Genomic DNA, 19,997 nt, shown 5'->3' on the forward strand with positions numbered 1-19,997 from the left:
TTCCCTTTTTATCTTACATGACTTCAAGGGTCAAGTGAGCTTTTCTCATCACTTGGCGTCCGTCGTCCACCGTCGTCGTCGTTGTCTGTTTACTTTTACAAAAATCTCCTCTGAAACTACTGGACCAAATTTAACCAAACTTTGCCACAATCGTCACTAGTGTATCTAGTTTACAAAATGTGTCCGATGACCCGCCTGCTAGCTACTGGCCGAAATGACTAAAGCATTTAGAGCAAATCTGACATGTGGTAATCATGTTCATCAGGTTAAGATTTATCCGCCTCGAAATTTTCAGACAAATCCAACAACCCATTGTTGGTTTGCTGCCCCTAAATTGGAAATTTTAAGGAAATTTTGCAGTTTTTGTTATGATCTTGAAAATTGTTATAGATAAGGATAAACTGTAAACAGTAATAATGTTCAGCAAAGTTAGATCTATAAATAAGTCAACATAACCAAAATTGTCAGTCGACCCCGTAATGGTTTATTGCCCTTTACATTCGTCACAACTCGGCCGATTCCGTGACTCAGACGGAGATCATCGGAGTCACCCGAGGCCGGATTGCCGATTGTGCACTTTATTACAGTCATTCTTTAATCATCATTAGGGTATCTAGTTTTAAAAATGTGTCCTATGACCCCGCTTTACAACCAACATGGCGGACATGGCTAAAAATAGAACATGGGGTAAAATGCAGTTTTTGGTTTAAATCTCTGAAACTAAAGCATTAAGATCAAATTTGACAGGTGGCAAAGTGTTCATCGGATTAAGATTTATCTGCCCTGAAATTTTCAAGCAAGTCCTACAACCCGTTGTTGGGTTGCTTCCCCTTGAGTTAGTAATTTGAGTTAATCTAATACTATTAATTATGATTTTTATAACCTTATTTTACATGGTTTCTAAAGCTTCAGTAAATACAGGTGAGTGACACAGGTTCTTGAGAGCCTCTAGTTTTATTACTCCTTGTGCGTCGTAACTACAATCCCCTTCCCTTTCATAAATGTGATCTACCGAATTAGACTATTTACCGGATTTCTTTTATCTCGTAAGCAACACGACGGGTGCCACATGTGGAGCAGGATCTGCTTACCTTCCGGAGCACCTGAGATCACCCCTAGTTTTTGAATTACATAATGTTTTCATGTTCCTAGCTAAAAAATGTAATTTAAATTATAAGTATTGAATGCTTCTTTTTTTAACTTCATAGGGTTGTAAAAGCGTTGACCGTGCGTACATTTTTAGAATGAAGCGCTATCGCGCTTCATACAAAATGTACTTCGGTCAACGCTTTTACACCCAAATAATTACATTAGATGTATGTTTCATTATGATACTGTATTCTTATTGGCTAACAGCACATCACGTGTTATTCCGTAAGCAATTGCAGAGGGGGGGGGGGGGGGGCAAGGGGTTTAACTGTTATGCTGTTATGGGGCATTTTAATTCTTTGTTATCTGTTATTCTGAAAATATATTTACTGTTAGCTGTTATTGTCTTATTCTTTGTTATCTGTTATAGGACTATTATCTATTTTGTTATCTGTTATTGTGAGAATCTATTTGCTGTTAACTGTTATTGAAAATTGGAATGTTAGCATTTTGACAGCCAATCTTCCGTCGAAATTGAAGATAATTGAAAATTGTGATTTGAATGGATAATAGTCTCATTGGCACGCTTACCGCATCTTTTAACAATGTATATCTATTGGGGTCTTTCTACTGGTAATATCGGGTGGACCTGTATTTGCAATAGAATTTCAGTAACATACATCTGACACATAAACATATAAAATCAATTGGACCCAGGACCATTCCAGTATATATTATTATTTTCCTTTGTAATAAATTCCATTGTCTGTGAACATGTAGCAGTTTGTACAAATTATAATTCACTTATTACTTGTACAATAACTTATAGTATGGATTTTGTTATATAAAAGGCATTGGTACTCCCTATAGATTTTTTTATTCAATGACCACATAATAATCTTTATGTTGTACTATTGTCCCTGATTTGGGGAGGATTGGACACCAACTAGCATGCTAAAGTTGACGCAGTCACATTCTGTATGTGCCTATTTCCAAGTCAGGAGCCTGGATTCAGTGGTTGTAGTTTGTTACTGTGTTACTAAGTTTCTCGTTCACTATTTTGTGGATAAATTAGGCAGTTAGTTTTCTCCTTTGAATTGTTTTACATTACTAAGTGGTGTTGGTTTGAATTATGGCTTTGGGAATTATACAACATCTTTTTCTTTTAGCATTTATTTATATTATAAGTGCTACTCCCTCTCTTTTCATTTACATGAAAGAGAATCATGATCACCATATTTTTAAAAGCTTTTTAGCTGCTTCACATGGCGAAAATTGAAGCTCAGAAACCATTGATGCAAATACAGATGTGTCTTTAGTTTAATTTTTCGACAAATACCCTTTTTAAAATCCTTCAGCTTCTCCATTGCTGTACCCAAATTTTCCATATATTATAATTTCACATTATAAGATACATGATTGGTTTTTCACTTGGTGTCATCCAAATTTTTACTAGGTCCAATTTCTATTATACTATCAGAATTGTCACTTGAGTCAATTTCTATTATCAGAATAACCACAACTGGCATGCATGTTTCAGTTACATGTCCTGTCTCCACTGATCTGGGTATTTTTGTATTTTGTAAGTTTTATCATGAGGTCATTAAATAAAAAAAATGTATTGTGCATGAATGTTTTTTTTTATTACTTGTAAAGTATATATATTGCTTTTCAGAAAAAAAATAATCTAAAAATCAAATTGATAATAAAGTGTCACTGGCTGCACTATGCACTATTTTCAAAAATTAAATAAAAAAATCTAAATCATTAAAAATTGATCCCTCAAATGCCCTAGATTAAAAATATCCCTATATCAAAAACAGAAACTAGTAATTTCGTTCGGAAAAATTCAACATCCAAGTTACGGAAAAAAAATCAACCAAGGCAGAACTGCCTCAACGGCCGAAACGTCTTGTTTGCACAAATTTTCTAGGTCCATACCACAAGTTATATACTAAGATCTACGAGTCATCTACTGGATTGGTCTTTGACAGATTTATTTTCATATTGCATTACTGTTATCTGTTATTATCCCTTTTCAATTCCTTGTTATCTGTTTTTCACCAAATCAATTCACTGTTTTGCTGTTATGGGGACCCCCCTTGCCCCCCCCCCCCCCCATTGCATTGCTCAATAAAACTTTTCATTCATGATAACAAGTGGTCCCACAATAAAGTGCACATGTGAATTAAATAAAACAATAATGAAATTCGTGTTTTCATGATCATTGCTAAAGAATTGTAATTAAAAGTATTGAATGCTTCTTTTTGTAACTTGATCATGAGTTTAAAAAAAAAAAAACAGCAGCCACAGACTTAACTATGTGAATTCCATTTTTGCTTTATCATGCACATTGGTCTTTTGATGTTGTCACACTGAATTTATACATTTTGCTTGCTTTGAGACCAAAATATTGTCAAAAAATTATTAAAACAAAACTTGCATTTTCAGATTATAAAAGGGACTTGGGAACACCCAGAAAGTATGATTTTGCATCATTTGTTCTATAGCTTCTTGGGCCTTCAGTGGCTACAAAACCCTTCAAAAAAAAAATTTGCCTCACTCCGCTCGTCGAAATATGTTTCCCAATACCTTTAAAACAGGCTAGTTACAACAAAACTGTAATACTATGTATGTATGCAATACATGTATATGCAGTTGCATGGGAATATAAAAATTCATTTCTGCAGAGGATGATGATTAATTCTGATTAAATGGTACATAATGACTTGACTATACATGTATTACTTATAATAAACAAATCATTTAAAATTTGTATGTTTTTAAATATCATAGATATAGTTGTGAAAATGAATAGTCAGTCCCTTGCTTTAATGAAAATGAAAAATCTTGCTTCAATAGTGCAGAAAATGAATAATCTGTCCTCTTAGTTTACGAAAATAAATAACCGATCAAAAACAAATCCTCCTGCCCCTTTTTAGTTTATACGTTATGTTTTGCGTACTATTGCTTGACCCTTGCTTGTCTGAATTCTGTTTGTCTTTTTGTCTTTTTAGTAAATAGTTATCAAAGGTACCAGGATTATAATTTAGTACGCCAGACGTGCGTTTCGTCTACATAAGACTCATCAGTGTGTTGTCAGTATATTTTTGACTTGTGAGTTCGGATGTCCCTTGCTATCTTTCGCCTATCTTTTAATGCTTTCAACTATAGTAAAACGGCATAGTAAATGAGTGACACTATTTTCAATTGTAAATTCACAACTTCTTGAGGAAGAACGAACTTTTAGAAAAGACAGTCTTACTACAAACGGCATGATATTTAAAGCAGTGTGCCGGGACAAATTGATTTTGAAAACCCTTAACTAGGACATGACTACGACTAATTTGGTTAAGGCACTGTGCAAATCGTATATGTAGACTACTAATAATACTAAACAGTGTACTTCCGTAAAGTAATCGGGTGAGATTGGTTTTGTATAGTGAGTGAATTTATCAATTTTTAAAAATAAAAATAAAGTGTATTTAAGAAGCTATTCTAGTACTCTTTTCCCGTGTATAAGAACATAGCCATTCATTAAAAAATCTTAATTTAAAAAAAAAGACTTTTTCCTTATGAATCTAAGTGAGTTTGTCGACATTTCATAAAGCTGACGTTTTCTTATTAGAATTACAAAAAACATGATGACCCCTATCGTTTTTTTTTTCATTTTCCGTTGTAAGCCGATTGAAAATTCCAGTGTGATAAATTATTTAGAAAATTGGCCGGAGATATTCCATTCAGTATCGTGTTAGTACCTTAATACCAAACAGCGTACTTCAGTATTGTATCGGGTGAGAAAGGCATTGTATAGTGAGTGATTTTGTCAATTTTTATATGAAAATAAAGTGTATTCAAGTTTCTATTCTAATTTCCGGGGTTCTTTATCGGTTTGTTGTCCATACACCATTGTCCCATTAGGTTTGTTTTTTTTACGTTTTCTTTCCATTATAAAAAAAAATAGAAGAAAATACGATGAAAAGCATTTCCTCAATCGTTTATTACTTCACAGCCTATCTATAGAATCGAGGCCAATGCCCTATGACTACTGAATCGCATGAACGACATGCGCATGAGCATGACCTTATCAAATGTATCATCATGTCACGGTACTGCTAACTATTTCAATTCTTTAGGGGGAGGGTTTTGATCCCGCCAACATGTTTATCCCCGCCACATTCTGTATGTATGTGAGTGTCCCAAGTCAGGAGCCTGTAATTCAGTGGCTGTCGTTTCAGCGTTGATTTGTAACATATTTGATTTTTTGAGGCCGTTAGATTCCTCGTTTGAATTGTTTTACATTTGTCATTTCGGCGTCTTTTATATGTTATTATTCGATATGGGCTTTATATATAGTTGTTAATGTTTGTGTCATTTGGTCTCTAGTGGAAAATTGTCTCATTGTCAATCATACCACATCTTCTTTTTTTATATTTATGCTCTAAAATCTTTTATTTTCAATTTATTCCTCTGTTTTTCTGTCATGTAAACATGTGTAATACTTTATTGAATATGCCTATGTAGATTAAAACCCAAATTTGAAAAAAAAGATATTAATATTTCTGTTCTGTTTTAGTTTTCCGTTTCCGTTCCGTATTCCGTTCCGTTTTCCGCTTCCGCCGTTTAGCAACACCCGATATATTTTGGGGTTATGTGGATAAAATTACTGATTGTATAAATAAACATGTGCATTACGTTCAATGTTTGTGTTTACTTTGATATGGACCAATATCTGAGAGGAAGACTGAGTTTAATTTTAGGACAGTAAAAATGTCCGCACAGTATACAGACAGGGGATTTGCTTGGGTGGTATTAGGGGGTAAGTTTATTCATACACCGACCTTTTACTGATGCGGAGATGTACTCTGATCTTTGTGGCCGTCAGTATGATCAGTTTTTAATTCTTTGTTCCTTCCGTAGTTTGTATCCGCTAAACACGCATAATTAGGAGTTAGTCTCGATAACCCAGATGCATATTTAATATAGCGTCTGGGGTGATTAACCGGACTGGTCAGATATTTATAGGGGGCGTAACAAATAATTAAATATAGAACATATCTATAAATAGCACTTCCGTTATCCCCATTATATTTTAATATAAACAACAGTAAACAGTGTATTAACGTTACATGTATATCATGTGATTTTTTAAACTAACATTTTGTAGCTGGCACTATGTTGCCCAACTTGCAGATGGGCAATTTTAAAAGAACGATTGAAAACTGTAATTAGCGGTGATTTTTTTTCCTGAATTTTGTACACATGTAAACATGGTAAAACAAAATTTAAAGAAAGACATGATTTTTTTTTTCGTGGGAAAAATTTGGTTGATTATATAAGGAAACACTGTAGCATGACTGTATACATGGTATAGTGCCATCCTTATAACACATTCTGGATCCGCCCCTGTGTGTGTATAGAAGATACCACGCTCCGCTGTGCGGCTAAGAGAGGGATCCGTAGGTGGACCGTTGTACACAAAGCAATACAATATACCCTAATTTTCTGGTGAGTTATAATGTCTCCGACATGTATCCAGAAGGGCCTATAATTGTTTTTCCGTTACGAACATTAACATTATTTACCACAAGACGATAACAAAGCAACCCAAAATCAATCTATTTTTATATTATAACACACCACGTTTAATAGTCTCTTATCTTCATACTATAAAATACATTTTTTCTCTATTTTCGTATTATAGCATACCACTATATATATTCTCTATTCTATAAAATATTTGCCACTTGACGTTAAGCAACCAACAGTCGGTATATTGATATATTGTATCCACGTTAGTCTATACCCAATTCTTTATTTCCCCCCCATCATTTTTCTTAGTTCTCATTCTGTAAATTCTTGTCATAATTCATGCTTTCCTTTTTACATTATCTTTCAGATATCTGACGCACTTACCTTACTCGAAAAAGCACACATCAAGTTACGTTTATGGAAAGAAAAACAACTCATACAAATACTAAGATTTCAATGTAGAAAAACCTCCATAAAAACTTATTACTAGCAGATCAGTGAGATCATACAATGAGCCAACTCAATTTTTATTTACAAAATAAACTGCTGATCTTAAAATTGCAAACGACAGAATGATTCACAAAAATCTATATCGCTTAATCCTTTTGGGAAGAAAACATTTAGGGACCAACCTTCACACAATACCACTTTGCCAGTCTCCGTGTTTATGAAGAAATACATAAGTTAACCAGTCATTCATGAAACCCAATACTCTTTGAATGCATGTTTGAATCAATTACATGGATAGGATGGAATGGGATTTATCCAAAACTGCATGAGAACTTGTAATTTTTTTTAGCTGAAATGTGTATTCTCTTCATACAAACTATTATAATATCCATCATGTATTAAAGGGCAGCTTCACAAGAACAATAACTTCTCCTGTACATGTGAACCTTTATATAATATAAGCCGACTTGAGATCGTCATGATTGCTAATGAGGCAAAAACCAAGCAGAGTTCAAATGACATGGTTATTCGCAAACATAATCACTGCTCGGCCTTCAATATTAAGAAAACCCCATACCATATAAGTAACTGAGAAGGGCCAGACACGTAAATGAGATACAATTCAAACGTGAAAACTGTTAAATTTTTGATATGATTTTTTATTTGTTAATACAAATCTTAATTCTCTGACATATCTGACAACAATGTGTTTCTTGATTTTTGTTTTTTACTGATATATGTCTGTGTACCTTTTTTCGCTTTGTGGTTGCTGTCAAATAATGTTTACCCCACATTTTTGATACTGTGATTTATTTATAATGATTGCTGCTTCAGTAATTAAAAACAAATCTTTGTATCTTTTTTCTTATAAAATTGAAGATGTTTCTGATACAATGAAAATTCGAGTATTATAGATTTTTTTAATTCTTCACATTTGGTCCGAGTACACAGTTATTTCGTAGTGCATTTCTTTTAGACAATAAATGAAAATTAAAAAAATCCCACCTGCGCTTTCTCAATAATATTTTTACAGTGTGTTGTACTACTATTGGGACAAATTATATCAAAATTATAGAAAACTTCATCAGCTCTAACTCAAAATATGGACAATTGTATGTTGAGGGGGTCTTGAAATCTTTTGACAGCTTCCGAAGTGCTAATTTTTGACCTTTTTCAGCTGGACCTAATCACTACTTTACATTAATATTTATGACCCCAATTTTTTTACAGTGTCATTTTACCCCCCAACTTGCAATATGAGGCATAAAACATGGAGAAATAAATTTGGAAGGGGTATAACAAACATTGGCAAGTAACACACTGTCCACACTAAGGACTATATTCGTGGACAACGAAAATCGGACAACGAAAATCAAAGGACGATAACTGTGTACTCGGACCATTTTACACATAACATCTGTGTCCAGAAATCTTTATTGCTTTGTCTACAAAAGAAAGTAAATATTAAAATCATATTTTAATTTTTGGTCACCAGCATAGCATATATGAAAAACAAAATGTTTGGAAAAAAACATCAAATATAAATATACATTTTAAAATGTTTTGGTCCAAGCGGAATCCCGCTATGGGATTCGAGGTTATCTCGCTGTGTTGATGACACAACCCATTGGTGGCATTGGGTTGTTTCCTGCTCTTTTGTCGGGTTGATGTCTCTTTGACACATTACCTGTTTTTAAAAAAAAAATCATGACTACGTGTCCCACTTCTTATATGTTTGTATAAGCTAAATGCATTTGTTTAAAAAAAAAAACGAGCATAAATCATTTTGACCGTTTTATGTATGTACAAATTGGCATCTTCTAGATATACTTTGTTTGTTTTTCTTCTGCTTATGGTTTTGGATTGCGTTCCCTCCTTTAAATGTGTACAACCTTGCGCATCTTTCCTCTCCCTTTTTTATACACATATCAAGATGCGAACTCCCTTATACACTACAGATAGATACAACAAACTTATCCTGGATGAAGTTCATATTTATTTCTGCGTCATAAAATAAAGTTAAATAAAGTATTTATAAAGTTAAAGATACTACAAATCAACCCCAAAATGTATTTATAGCGTACACACGACTGTTCGAGTGGTCTCAGTCAATACAAAAGTTGTCATTTATAGTATAATTATTAACTTGCTTGCGTAGAACGGACATGCAGGAAAAAATATAACTACTCGATGTTTCAGGTTGTATTAAAGTTTATGTAACAGTGTGTGTTGTTATATCATCTTACCAAGGTTTGATGTGCTGTTATTTTCCTTCGCGGTCATGGAAGCCATGCTGTCTGGTGTTTTCCACGACTTGTATGTCACAAAAACATATAGATAGCTTTAAACAACAATCGGTACACTCGGGCTTTTCAATAGTATTATCGTAATATAATTTCTTCCGAAGTCAATAACCAACTTCTTGGTTATTCGTCTTGGACATTATCTTTAAATACAAGCTAAAAAAGCCGATACTATTCCGAATGTCATAAATTACCATTTTTATATCACTTGTCATCCAGACGCTCTATTTTGAAAAATAAAGCGGTTGGATGATCGAGACTAAATTATAGGAGTAAGATATGTGCCGGATTGGAGTCGTAATCAAGTGTCCTGGTTAAGGTAATGTGATATACTGGCTCAGTCTTGTTTCATATTTATGTATCTGTAACACAACACATGATATTTGGAACAGTAGTTTATTAAAGACCGTCTTGACCAGTGTCCATAACGGACGGTCTCCTTTATACAGTAAAATACATAAGTATATATACAGAATATAAACAGTGTCAAGGTTTCTATTAATTTGACCATTATAGTCTTAAATCAAAAGATACAAGGATGAATATCTATTAAGTTGACTCTAATTGACATGTTTTGACCAACCTGGAAATTGATGTTTGAAGAATACACGTATGTTCAGTGTTTTAACTAGTTGTTATTGCTACATGTCACCACCAGGTCTGCATGTAAATATGTTATATGCAACGTAGCGGTCAATTGAACAACCTTTTACAAGTTCATGATTTTCTTAATAGATATTCCCCTGTATTTATTTTATTCAATTAAATAACATTTTGAGAATATATAATCATAAATATAAATATAAATATATATCATCCAGTTACATCTTCTCCTTAACCAGTTGCTTTATTTTAGTAAATATTTCAAAGCATCAATACATGGAGTACAAGTGGTATATTGCATCTGACCGGAACGTTTGCCATATCTACAAAAGGAGCACAAATCTTGTTTCTAAACAACTGACTGCATTTACATATAATTTTCACATTCTCTATTCTACCTCAAAATTATACCAATTCTATTTTATCCGAGTCCTCTTTTGAAAGTTTCACAATGCAATATAATTGACATTAATTTACTATATTTAAACAAATGTGGTAGTTGGCTAAAATTGAAAGCAGTGTTAGATTATCAGTGTATGGATAGTATACTGTACATTGCTAATAATATATGAATACTGGTGCACAAGTCAATTGTTTATCATAAATAGACAGGAAATACGAGAAATTCTGTCAAACAGTATATATCCGCTTTATACCCATGTTACACGTTTTAAGCTTATCAAATGCATAATGCATAATTATCTTGTTAAAGGATAATGATAATATAACTAAAAGCGGACAAATCTCCAAACAACAGCGCACTACATGCAACATACCGATCAAATTGGACCCCAAAAGAAAGTTTCAAACAAAAATACGGGAAATAAAAATAAAATATTATATATATGGAATTCAAAATAGAACAATTCAACCTTATGGAAAAATTCACGAATTTCTTCCACCATTAGAAATAGGTAAATGGCTATTATTCGTTGTCAATACTCGTTTTGAAACGAAGCAAAAAAAAAAATGCAATTTTGTGGGTGTTTTCCCGTAAGGTAAAAAATAAATGGGTGAAAATGGGATTTCGCCGTAAAACTCAATATAATTTAGTCGTCTTGTGATTTTTTGCATGAAGTATGCTATGAAAAATAAACCATAACTAGTACTCAATATTATTATACGACAATTTGCCAACAAAACTGTAGATTTTTCTGGTTTTATCTTGTAGCTTCGTTCCTAAATTTCTTTCTTATATCTGGAATAATGCGAACCTTTGGAATTTTATATGCCGAACTTCTCCAAACTTATGAGAAAAGTGCTGGAAACACCGCCTTTCTAGGAAGTCTAATGTTTTTTATAAACTCCATAGCCGGTAAGTATCGAAATATTGTTACCTTAAGGATGTACTTAGTTGAGGGTTTGTGAAATTAAAAAAATCAAGAATTGAAAATTAATAACGTAATTCAAAAGAGCAGTAGTTAAGGAACAAAATAAGCTAAAAAAATTTGATAGGGCATGGAGCTCCTTATGAGATATATGATTTTTTTTTAAATATGGCGGTAAATGACTCTTTATGAGCTATTAAGTCTTATATGAAAGATAAATGGGTGTTATGGGGGAGAATATTTTACATTATATTGTATGGGAGACAAAACTAGAAAGCTGACATGGTTTAAATTAAAGTAAGGTCACTAATTTCCCCGATTCAAATAATTTGGAAAAAGTTGCTGGAGGTTCTTCAACAATAAAAGAATCAATAATACCGTAAAACAGGGTCAAGATAGTCCCTAAGTAGTGTCGACTGAAGCAGTACTAGTACTTAAAGTACAATCTGTCACTATATTTAAATCTAGTCATAAAAAATAACCATAGTCTAAGCACAATACGATTAAGACAAAAACAGACAGATCCTGTATTAATGATTATGAGAATTACGATTTTTGCTTTATCCTACATATCCATAAAACCTAAAAGTCTTAAATCACAATGAATCTATGTTTTTGCTTTGAGACCAGATTATTGTCGGAAAATAGCAAACAATTAATTGCGTTTTAATGTCAGAAAGAGTCCGGGAAACTTTCAGAATGCACAATTTTTCGTAATTATTCTCAGAGCATTTTTTCTCCTTGAGCAATCCCTAGTCAAATTTTTTTCGCCTCGATCCGCTCGGTGAATATATTTTGCTACACTATTAGAAGAGGCTAGTTACGGCCCTGTATATATTTCTATTATGAAGAACCTATGTTGATACAATGGTATACAGAAACACATAGACATTCATAAAATATTATAAGACACATGGTGAGGTAACAGCAAATAGAGAAGAAAAGAATGCATAGGTTTGGAGGCTTACATTATAAAAACACAGTCGTATTTATAAAATCATAGACATATTCTTTTATCTTTATAAGATGAAAAATCTTACAAACGAATTTCCTTTTTTTTCAAAATTTGCATATTGCATTTAAGGTCTAATTAGATTGGTTTCCGCTATTTTACAGTACCAGATGGCGGAAGCCAACTGATATACGAAAAAGAAAATGCTCGAAATTATAATTTTGTTATTGTAATATACTTTCTGTCTATGAAGAAATAACATAAATATGTGGTGCACACTGAATAATCTACGTAGCGGATTATTTCAAGTGTGCACAATATTTTTGATGTTATTTCGAATAAACAGAGACAATGTTACAGTCATTCCTTATAACTTAATTGTAAACATCATTTCACGAAAAAAAAAACGTTGATGACGTCACGGTCACCTGACCATAGTATGCAATGAGCTGATAGATAAAACACTGTAAGCCAATCAGAAGACGCGTTACATCCCAAATTAAATTATTTGTGTCTAATTGAAGTTTTTTTCATGTATAAAGAAATGTTCTACGAAATAACAGTGTTCTCGGGCCTTATATTTTGATTATTAATTTTATTACTTTGATGTCAAAACATTGTATCAACGTTTTGATCAATTTCGTGTCCTCTGCATTCTCAAATAAACTCATCATAGATATCAGGACTAAATTTTGTATATACGCCAGACGCGCGTTTCGTCTACGAAAGACTCATCAGTGACGCTCGAATCCAAAAAAAGTGAGAAAAAAAGGCCAAAATAAAGTACGAAGTTGAAGAGCATTAAGGACCAAAATTCCTAAAAGTAAAAGAGAATCAATTCTTACTTTTTCATTGAACTAGTACACATTTTGTTTAGGGGTCAGCTGAAGCCCGCTATATGGGATTTTCTCGCTGTGTTAAAGACTCATTGGTGGACTTCGGTTATTTTCTGTTGTTAGGTCGGATTGTATTCCCCGTTTCCATTCTCAGTTTTATTACTAAATGGAAATGGATCGTTTTTCCCTGTTTTTGTTGCTGCTGTAGTTGTTTATTATACATTTTTTTCAGGTCCAATATCTGGACTGCTAAGCATGCATTTTTCATTTAAATGGTGTACTATTATTGGCGGCCTGGTTTCCAGCCTTGGTATGGTAACCAGTTCTATGACAAACGATATTGATATGCTGTATCTCACGTATAGCTGTTTGTTAGGTATATATATATATATAACTTATTATGTTAGATATAAATAAAGAAAATGTAAAGTAGTTGTCTAAGTGCTTGTGAGCACTGAAGGTTAAAGATTGCATCTATTTTGCAGTGTGAGCCAAAAAAATAAATATTACATACCGTATAGTCGGCTTTAAAAGGCCCCGACATGAAAAATATAAAACAATTCAATTGAGAAAAGTATACGGCCTCATTTATAACAAAACAATTTACGAAAAACAAATATGACAAAAACCACTGAACTACAGACTCCTCACTTGGAACAGGTGGAACATATATAACGTGGCGGGGTTTAACATGTTTGTGAGTGCTGAAACCTCTCTTAAGGTAGCACTACAGTCTAACAATGATTTTTTGAAGATATTTTTTTTTATCACATAATTTTGAAGTAAGAACTATTCTGCACAGTTTATAACAATCACAGAGTCATTATCATATCACAACAGGGAGTAAATTGATAATGAACTTATGTAAATAAAAGCACATGGTAATTAATCTAAATATATAGGCATTTGGGAGGGGCTAATATGTCAATCATCTGTTGATACCAGTGTCCAGCTGTTAATCCCTGACCACAAGATAAATATTGTAGTCTTATCTTATTGTTTTGCAACAATCTTATTGTTTTGTAACCCGAATAATTCAGTCGTTATATTCCGCTGATCTACGAAGGCTACATTAACGCCTGAACGTCTTCCTCGATCAAGACCGTCAACCGGAAATTCCACACCGCTTTGCAATATGGGAATTTTGATTTAAATTGGCAGCTAAAGAAGGAGGAGTTCCGGATGTTAATTGATGATAAATGATGTAAACTGATGTTAATAGATGTTAATTAATTATTATCGGATTTGTGTTAATTGAACACACGTGTTTGGTAAGACAATTGCAAGAGAGTTGCGCAGGCTCATATCCTGATCGCCGCTGATTGGCTCTCTCTCACAGAGAGCAGGCGACGCGGCCAATGATCACAAGGAGTTCAAGCCCTCGTGTGGGAGAAAATCGGACACGGAAAGGGCTTGAATAATTCGAGTTAATTGTTTTGCAACAAAAATAATTTATATAACATGGAAGTGAACAAAGAAAAAGAAAAAATCTAAAAGGAAAAAATCTACAAAAAATGAAATAAAATTAATATGGTACTATGGAAAAGAGTGGGAAAGTATATTTGAATGCCTCTGACTGTCTGTATAAATGTCTTCTCTTTTGTCTTCTTCGTTTAATACAGTTTTATGCATTTTAACTCATTTTCAGTTGATGTGTAATTTAAAAAAAACATGTGGGAAAGTGGATTTTGAAGAATCAAGAAGTGTGGTCTAACTCTTGATCTTTTTATGAACATGTTTTTTTATCCACACTTTTAATGTTCTAGCTTATTTCAGACAGTTTATTTCCTTTTTTAAATTCAAATGAAAGTTATTCTTTATATATAGAGAATAATGATGTTAAACAGCTAGTCAATCATGTTATCTTAGACTGTCTGGAAAGAGGCGGAGCTCTGTCTATATTTTATTACTACATCAAGGATGTTGGTCAAATCTGTGACGTCAAACTCCCGCCAAATGCCAAGTTAGTGTTGGACAGTTCACATATAATGCAAAATTTACAGCATTAGAGCATCAAAGACACAAAGTGTGTGGTTCTATTGATATAGTAATGGTATCAGAACACTCCTGGGGTGTTTCCAGTGGAATTTTTGTATATATATTGTCTTTATAGGGGTTCTAAGGGGGAAATTCAGTTTTTAGGTCATTTCTCAGAACAATTTTTCATGAGAATTGTAAGGAAAAAATGAAAATAGAAACTTAATGATTACCCCTTTGGCCTGACTTTGATATATATGATTAAAGGGTGTATTTTCTACAATACCGTGTCCCAGTTTTTGGATAATTTGTTTCTAAATGAATTTATAGGTCTTCAAAGATGAAAGGTAAATGAGGTTTGGAACCCAGCAGTTAAATCAATATATCTTCTTACTGGAGGCATATATCAAAAATCTAAGACACGGTTTTGTTGATTGTATATGGTTGATTTAAGGGATGAAAACAAATTTTTACTACCATTTGACATGAATGTGCCATTTTCATCCAAGTTGGAAGACCATGTTTTGGGCAATTAATGTGCTATATTTTGAAATTATTCAAACTAAAAATAAAATTATATATAGATTAAGAAAGAGTTATATTTCAGCTTTAAAATGAGTTAAAGATTTTAAAAAACCATTGAGTAGTTTTGAAGAAATTAATCTTTAAAGACTGTTGATTGGAGTCAGAAAATTTTGACTGTAGTGCTACCTTAACCTGGAACAGTGGTGTAATTTATGCGTAAGATATAAGAACAATCTATAAAAATCAGTTGAAAAGGATAACCTAATCAGATCAATATTAAGCCGAAATACGTTAAATAAAAGCACAGTATTCAAAAGCATGAAGCCAGTCCAATAAATGTTTTGACTGCCTGAATACCCCAAAACGGGTTTTGATTGCATGAATACCCCAAAAAACTATTAGGGAATTGGATAGTACCTATTTACTGCTGTATGCGTTTACATTATTTTTATAATTAGCAAACAGTTCTTATATAATAAGACACTGTGTATTGCATATATCACACGCTTATGAAATGATACATGTTATAGTGTACTTATATACATTGTATCCACGTTGTGATTATATATATATATAAGTATATAATTAGTACTGAGAGGAAACTTTGTAATTCCAGTCATTTCAAAAAAATATTGTACATGTCTTTTTATAATTTCAGTCACGATAATTATAAAAAAAACATTGTTTTTCCCATCAGGATATAATTCCGGTCATGATATAAAAAATAAAGTAAAATCACAATTAAAACATTGTAAATCTAGTCATAATATACTAGTAAAAACAATGTAATTTCAGTCCTAGAATAAAAACAAATGTAATTCCAGTCATAAGATAAAAACATTGTAATTCCAGTCATGATATGAAAAAAGAAGATGTGGTTTGATTGCCAATAAGACAACTTTCAACCAACAAAATGACGGAGATGTAATCAACTAGTAACTAAATTCAACTGGTAATTAAATTCCACAGGCAAAATTACGAAGATGCCATCAAGGAAAAATCTCAAAAGTACAGAAACTTTAAGAGATGATTACAGACGGAACCTGAAGCGGATCGTGACTTTTGCCATGAAAATATGAAAGGTTCTGAGTGTTGTTTTAGTACCCAATTCTCCATCAGCTCAACAGACAACAGGAAATATAGATATAGGCATCGTTTGCAGGTTTTAGAGAAGTTGTCCCTGATCACGCAACCAAAATTGACCAAATCATAGATTAACAACTTTTCTCTTTTCGTTTGGATACCATTCCATTTGAAAAGTCCGATTGGCTATGTAACCAATGAAATGTAAATATCATGTTTCTATAGGTTACACTTTGTAAATACAGCTGTTTCTCAAACCACGCCTCTTTTGGGGAGATTTAGAATATTCATAGAACATTAAGTTTGTTTACATACTGGTTCCTCTGTGTTCCATCTTATAGAGACATAACTTGGGAATGTTACCAGTAAATATACATGTGCATATTGTTTACATTGAAATATGTGGTAACCCTTCATTCGCGGTAGGGGTAGGTAATAAAATTAGTGTTAGTTTAAACTCTAAAAAGTTCAGGGCAAATAACCGTTGAAAATATGCCGCACAGCCCTATATTTTGACCTTTGAAAAACAGTTGTAGTTTTAATTCTAGGATAAGATTTTTTTTGAAAACTCCATAGTAAAAGTGGTACAGTTTTAGCCGTTAAAGGAGTTTCTATGGGAAATTGCATTGTCAATATTTACAGAAATGCAACCTATAAGGGAGTCATTAAACGGAGACATTTTGTGGAGAACTAAGCAATCTCATTTACAGAAATTCAGAGAAGTACTAGACATTATTTTCTGACAGATCAAGGAACGATTTAAGATAGAAAATGAGTATCGGAAAAAAGTTATTTATTTATGCAGTAAATTACACTCATCATGATTCTTACATGGACATGAAATGTGCATGAGTATCATGTAAAGAAACTATTTATTTATTTTTAGGTGTAGGATTTGGACTATCTTACCCTCCGACTTTATCTATAATAAACTTTTATTTTGATAAGAGAAGAGCATTTGCTAACGGAATTCTTACTGCATCCTTTGGATTGTCAAGTTTGATATATCCTACATTGTACCGGAAGTTGATAGACCATTATGGTATACATGGCGCTATGTTAATTCTTGGTGGTTTGTTACTCAACATTTGTGTAGGCGGAAGTTTCTTCCGACAGCCAAGGAGCTTCATGCGTCCAAGTGCTCCAATAAATAGTCCTGAAAGTAAAAAACTGTTATCGCACACAAATGAAGGGAGTAAAATCAAGAGTAAATTGACTTTTGCGATAGACAAAATCCTTGATATGTTTAGAACATATTCTGTTGCTTTAAGAAACACATCCTTTTTATTATACTGTTTCGCCATGTCGTTTGCACTGGTTGGCTATTCTTCAATCTTTATGATCCTTCCGCCACACATTGAAAGTCAGCAGTTTACAAAAGACGACGCAGTTGTTGTTTTGACTGTAATTGGAGCTACGGAATTTGTTATTAGATTTTTTTCCGGTATCATTATTGATAAACAATGGCTTAGCGTTCAAACGATGTTCATCTTGACAATGTTTACGGGTGGGATATGTGCTATTGCGGTGACATTTTTCCGGAGTATGCCTATCAATATCATATATGCAGTGACTGTAGGGATATTTCCTGGAATTTTACATTCATTAAGACCGTTACTAGTAGTCTCCTCGTTAGGATTGAAGATTCTACCCATAGCGTATCCATTATCTACTTTGTTTACTAATACAGCGTGTTTAATTGGACAGCCTGGTCTAGGTAAGTATTTTTTTATAATTACTTTAACTCCAACCAAAATGTATTTCTATGTTGCTATGACGTCTGGCGGACTTTTTCATGACTTTGTAGAGCCGTGCTACATCAGAGCGCAAACCAGTAGTTTGCACTTTTTTTTACATGAAATATCATTGAAATGTTCATTTTCTGTAAATTGTCTGTTTATAAAATGTTGAAACACTCAGGTTTTTCTACGCATAGGTGCAGATTGCCTTAGCCCTGTTTGGCATAGTTTGGAATTTTCGGTTTTACATGTTCTTCAACTTCATATTTGATTTGGTCGTCCAACTGTTTTGATTCGATCGTCACTGATGAGTTTAATGGTGTGTCAAAATATAAGCCTGCATGGTATCTCTGATGGTTCTCTTAAAAACAAAAAATGGAAAATGCCGACATTGACTTCGGTTGGCACAATTTCAAGTAGACAAATCATACATCATTCGATTTCTTATAAATATCAGAAGATGTGATATGATTGCCAATGAGACAACTCTCCATTGAATCAAGTAACACTTTGAAAGAGTAAACCATTATAGGTAAAAGTACGGTCTTCAACAAGGAGCCTTGGCTCACACTGAACAGTAAGCTATAAAGTGTCCCAAAAATGACTAGTGTAAAACCATTCAAATGGGAAAAACCAACGGTCTAATCTATATAACATAGGAGAAACGAGAAACACTTATGAACCACATCAACGAACGACAACTACTGGACATCAGATTCATGACTTAGGACAGATGCACACAAATGCAGCGGGTTTAAACATTTTAATAGGTATCAATCTTCACCCTTATCTGAAACAACAGTGTAACATCACAACATAGAAACACACACTGTAAAATATCAATTGAAATGGCTTAGCTCAATCAAAATTCTACTTTTAAGGTGCAATAAGCAATCTAGGACTACCCAAATAATACAGCATCTTATTGGCATTAAACCTGTAAATGCTCCGATTATCAAACTATTCGGACCATGTATCGATTACATGGATTTATATTACCAGAATTGTTCAACATTACTAAAATACTAGTAATAATGATATGATATGTTTAAAATTAAATCTTGATTGACCAATTGTTGAATACTTTATTAAGGATGGTTAGAAGATTATACTGGTAACTGGAATGTTTCATTTTATACAATTGGTGGACTATTTTTTGCGTCATCGCTTTGTGTGTTAATTGAACGGATGTTAGTTAAAGAAACACAGAATGAAGAAATTGTTATAAAGACAGACGATGACGTCGTTGAAGTGACAAAAACAAACCAGAACAACATGGAAAATAAAGATCGCGATGATGTTAAAACAAGTCTTGTGATCAAGTGCCCATAATCAACTGAGCTTTGCATGAAGTTCAAATACGTTGCTTGCATGTAGTATGGTGGACATGCATTCGAAGTTGAGCAGATGAGTTATTTCAAATCGCCTGCATATATCAGAACAGTCCTATACTTCAAACGTTACTGATAATAGTACTGACAGAAATACTCATTTATTCATCTGACCGTCATAGAATTGTTCTTTACTTTTAATGTTTAAAGGAATTTGTAAATCAGGCATTTTTAGTAAAGGCATATTTA

At 33.1% G+C, this 19,997-nt stretch overlaps 1 long non-coding RNA gene across 3 annotated transcripts; it reads left to right on the top strand.

Annotated features, from left to right (window-relative positions):
* The first annotated feature begins 5,779 nt into the window (after positions 1–5,779).
* Positions 5,780–19,997, top strand: LOC143080790 (uncharacterized). 3 transcript variants are annotated; one of them, XR_012979799.1, is made up of 5 exons: positions 5,786–5,908; positions 11,149–11,292; positions 13,326–13,469; positions 17,565–18,395; positions 19,511–19,997. It is a non-coding gene; the product is annotated as an uncharacterized LOC143080790 (long non-coding RNA). The 3 variants fall into 3 exon arrangements; XR_012979800.1 differs by lacking the exon at positions 5,786–5,908 and adding an exon at positions 9,595–9,693; XR_012979801.1 differs by lacking the exon at positions 11,149–11,292 and having other exon boundaries at positions 5,780–5,908.

Source organism: Mytilus galloprovincialis, chromosome 6, assembly GCF_965363235.1.
Source record: "Mytilus galloprovincialis chromosome 6, xbMytGall1.hap1.1, whole genome shotgun sequence".
NCBI classification, from domain to species: Eukaryota; Metazoa; Mollusca; class Bivalvia; order Mytilida; family Mytilidae; genus Mytilus; species Mytilus galloprovincialis.